Source organism: Olea europaea, chromosome 10 (genome assembly GCF_002742605.1).
Source record: "Olea europaea var. sylvestris chromosome 10, O_europaea_v1, whole genome shotgun sequence".
NCBI classification, from domain to species: domain Eukaryota; kingdom Viridiplantae; phylum Streptophyta; class Magnoliopsida; order Lamiales; family Oleaceae; genus Olea; species Olea europaea.
In genome coordinates, this window is record NC_036246.1 from 27,881,916 (window position 1) to 27,886,782 (window position 4,867).

Sequence of the window (4,867 nt, forward strand, 5' to 3'; positions counted from 1 at the left end):
ACGGTGTCCGTTTTGGGCCCATAAGTACTTTTTGGAAATGTAGCGACCGTTTTGGACTTAACTCACAACTTCGTCGTGACGTAAGAGGGATTTTGGCCATTTTTCGAAAGAATGAGCACTTTCAAATTTGGAATGCTCGGATTGTCGGCGTTCGAAAAATTGTGCGTAACTTTTGCGAACGACGTCCATTTTGGGCCCATAAGTACTTTTTGAAAATGTGGCGACCGTTTTGGATTGAAGTCATGACTTCATCGTGGCTTACAAGGGATTTTGGCTATTTTTCAAAAGAATGAGCGCTTGCATATTTGGAATGCTTGGAGAGTCGGCGTACGAAGAGTTGAGCGTAAGTTTTGCACACGGTGTCCGTTTTTGGCCCATAAGTACTTTTTCGGAAATGTAGCGACCGTATTGGATTGAACTCACCGCTTCATCGTGACGTATGAGGAATTTCGGCCATTTTTCGAACGAATGAGCATTTGCATTTTTGGAATGCTTGGATTGTGGGCGTATGAAGAATTGAGCGTAACTTTTGTACTCGGTGTCCGTTTTGAGCCCACAAGAACTTTCTGGAAATGTAGCGACCATTTTCGATTGAACTCACAACTTCATCGTGACGTACAAGGGATTTTGGCGATTTTTCAAAAGAATGAGCACTTGCATATTTAGAACGCTTGGAGAGTCGGCGGACAAAGAATTGAGCGTAACTTTTGCACACGATGTTCGTTTTGGTCCCATATGTACTTTTTGGAAATGCAGGGACCGTTTTGGATTGAACTCCCAACTTCGTCGTGACGTATGAGCGATTTCGGCCATTTTTCAAAAGAATGAGCACTTGCATATTTAGAACGCTTGGAGAGTCGGCGGACAAAGAATTGAGCGTAACTTTTGCACACGATGTTCGTTTTGGTCCCATATGTACTTTTTGGAAATGCAGGGACCGTTTTGGATTGAACTCCCAACTTCGTCGTGACGTATGAGCGATTTCGGCCATTTTTCAAAAGAATGAGCACTTGCATATTTAGAACGCTTGGAGAGTCGGCGGACAAAGAATTGAGCGTAACTTTTGCACACGATGTTCGTTTTGGTCCCATATGTACTTTTTGGAAATGCAGGGACCGTTTTGGATTGAACTCCCAACTTCGTCGTGACGTATGAGCGATTTCGGCCATTTTTCAAAAGAATGAGCACTTGCATATTTAGAACGCTTGGAGAGTCGGCGGACAAAGAATTGAGCGTAACTTTTGCACACGATGTTCGTTTTGGTCCCATATGTACTTTTTGGAAATGCAGGGACCGTTTTGGATTGAACTCCCAACTTCGTCGTGACGTATGAGCGATTTCGGCCATTTTTCAAAAGAATGAGCACTTGCATATTTAGAACGCTTGGAGAGTCGGCGGACAAAGAATTGAGCGTAACTTTTGCACACGATGTTCGTTTTGGTCCCATATGTACTTTTTGGAAATGCAGGGACCGTTTTGGATTGAACTCCCAACTTCGTCGTGACGTATGAGCGATTTCGGCCATTTTTCAAAAGAATGAGCACTTGCATATTTAGAACGCTTGGAGAGTCGGCGGACAAAGAATTGAGCGTAACTTTTGCACACGATGTTCGTTTTGGTCCCATATGTACTTTTTGGAAATGCAGGGACCGTTTTGGATTGAACTCCCAACTTCGTCGTGACGTATGAGCGATTTCGGCCATTTTTCAAAAGAATGAGCACTTGCATATTTAGAACGCTTGGAGAGTCGGCGGACAAAGAATTGAGCGTAACTTTTGCACACGATGTTCGTTTTGGTCCCATATGTACTTTTTGGAAATGCAGGGACCGTTTTGGATTGAACTCCCAACTTCGTCGTGACGTATGAGCGATTTCGGCCATTTTTCAAAAGAATGAGCACTTGCATATTTAGAACGCTTGGAGAGTCGGCGGACAAAGAATTGAGCGTAACTTTTGCACACGATGTTCGTTTTGGTCCCATATGTACTTTTTGGAAATGCAGGGACCGTTTTGGATTGAACTCCCAACTTCGTCGTGACGTATGAGGGATTTTGGCAATTTGTCGAAAGAATGACCCATAAGTACTTTTTTGAAACGTAGCGACCATTTTGGATTGGACTCACTGCTTCGTCATGATGTATGAGGGATTTCGGCCATTTTTCAAAAGAATGAGCACTTGCATATTTGGAACGCTTGGATAGTATGCGTAAGAAGACTTGAGAGTAACTTTTGGATGCGTTGTCCGTTTTGGGCCCATAAGTACTTTTTGGAAATGTAGCGACCGTTTTAAATTGAACTAACTGCTTCGTCGTGATGTATGAGGGATTTCAGCCATTTATCGAAAGAATGAGCACTTGCATATTTGAAACGCTTGGATAGTCGGCGTACGAAGAAATGAGCGTAACTTTTGCACACTGTGTTCGTTTCGGGCCCATAAGTACTTTTTGGAAGTGTAGCGATCATTTTGGATTGAACTCACAACTTCTTCGTAACGTACGAGGGATTTTGGCGATTTTTTGAAAGAATGAGCACTTGCATATTTAGAACGCTTAGAGAGTCGGCGGACGAAGAATTGAGCGTAACTTTTGCACACGGTGTCCATTTTGGGCCCATATGAACTTTTTGTAAATGTAGCGACCATTTTGGATTGAACTCACCACTTCGTCGTGACGTATGAGGGATTTCAGCCATTTTTCGAAAGAATGAGCACTTGCATATTTGGAACGCTTGGATTGTTGGCGTACGAAGAATTGAGTGTAACTTTTGCACACAGTGTCCGTTTTGGGCCCATAAGTACTTTTTGGAAATGTAGCGACCTTTAGGATTCGACTCACCGCTTCGTCGTGACGAATGAGGGATTTCGACCATTTTCCAAAAGAATGAGCACTTGCATATTTGGAACGCTTGGAGAGTCGGCGTTCGAAGAATTGAGGTAACTTTTGCATACGGTGTCCGTTTTGGGCCCATAAGTACTTTTTTGAAACGTAGCGACCATTTTGGATTGGACTCACTGCTTCGTCATGATGTATGAGGGATTTTGGCCATTTTTCAAAAGAATGAGCACTTGCATATTTGGAACGCTTGGATAGTATGCGTAAGAAGACTTGAGCGTAACTTTTGGATGCGTTGTCCGTTTTGGGCCCATAAGTACTTTTTGGAAATGTAGCGACCGTTTTAAATTGAACTAACTGCTTCGTCGTGATGTATGAGGGATTTCAGCCATTTATCGAAAGAATGAGCACTTGCGTATTTGGAACGCTTGGAGAGTCGGCGTAAGAAGAATTGAGCGTAACTTTTGCACACGGTATCCGTTTTTGGCCCATAAGAACTTTTTGGAAATGTAGCGACCGTTTTAAATTGAACTAACTGCTTCGTCGTGATGTATGAGGGATTTCAGCCATTTATCGAAAGAATGAGCACTTGCGTATTTGGAACGCTTGGAGAGTCGGCGTAAGAAGAATTGAGCGTAACTTTTGCACACGGTATCCGTTTTTGGCCCATAAGAACTTTTTGGAAATGTAGCGACCGTTTTAAATTGAACTAACTGCTTCGTCGTGATGTATGAGGGATTTCAGCCATTTATCGAAAGAATGAGCACTTGCGTATTTGGAACGCTTGGATTGTCGGCGTACGAAGAAATGAGCGTAACTTTTGCACACGGTGTTCGTTTTGGGCCCATAAGTACTTTTTGGAAATGAAGCGACCGTTTTGGATTGAGCTCACAACTTCATCGCGACTACGAGGGATTTTGGCAATTTTTCGAAAGAATGAGCACTTGCATGTTTAGAACGCTTGGGGAGTCGGCGAACGAAGAATTAAACGTAACTTTTGCACACGGTATCCGTTTTTGGCCCATAAGAACTTTTTGGAAATGTAGCGACCGTTTTGGATTGTACTCACCACTTCGTCTTAACTTATAAGGGATTTAGGCGATTTTTCGAAAGAATGAGCACTTGCATATTTGGAACGCTTGGATTGTTGGTGTTCGAAGAATTGAGCGTAACTTTTGAAAACGGCGTCCTTTTTGGGGCCATAAGTACGTTTCATAAATGTAGCGACCGTTTTGAATTGAACTCACGACTTCGTCGTGACGTACGAGGGATTTTGACCATTTTTTGAAAGAATGAGCACTTGCATATTTGGAATGCTTGGAGAGTCTGCGTACGAAGAATTGAGCGTAACTTTTGTACACGGTGTCCGTTTTGAACCCATAAGTACTTTTTCGGAAATGTAGCGACCATTTAGGATTGGACTCACCGCTTCGTCGTGATGAATGAGGGATTTTGGCCATTTTCCAAAAGAATGAGCACTTGCATATTCGAAACGCTTGGAGAGTCGGTGTTCGAAGAGTTGAGGTAACTTTTACACACGGTGTCCGTTTTGGGCCCATAAGTACTTTTTGGAAACATAGGGACCATTTTGGATTGGACTCATCGCTTCGTCGTGACGTATGAGGGATTTCAGTCATTTTTCGAAAGAATGAGCACTTGCATATTTAGAACGCTTGGATAGTCGGCGTAAGAAGAATTGAGCGTAACTTTTGCACGTGTTGTCCGTTTTGGGCTCATAAGTACTTTTTGAAAATGTAGCGACCATTTTAAATTGAACTCACCGCTTTGTCGTGATGTATGAGGGATTTCGGCCATTTATTGAAAGAATGATCACTTGCAGATTTGGAACGCTTGGATAGTCGGTGTATGAAGAAATGAGCGTAACTTTTGCACACGATGTTAGTTTTGGGCTCATAAGTACTTTTTGAAAATGTAGCGACCCTTTCGAATTGAACTCACAAGTTCTTCGTCACGTACGAGGGATTTTGATGATTTTTCAAAAGAATGAGCACTTGCATATTTAGAATGCTTGGAGA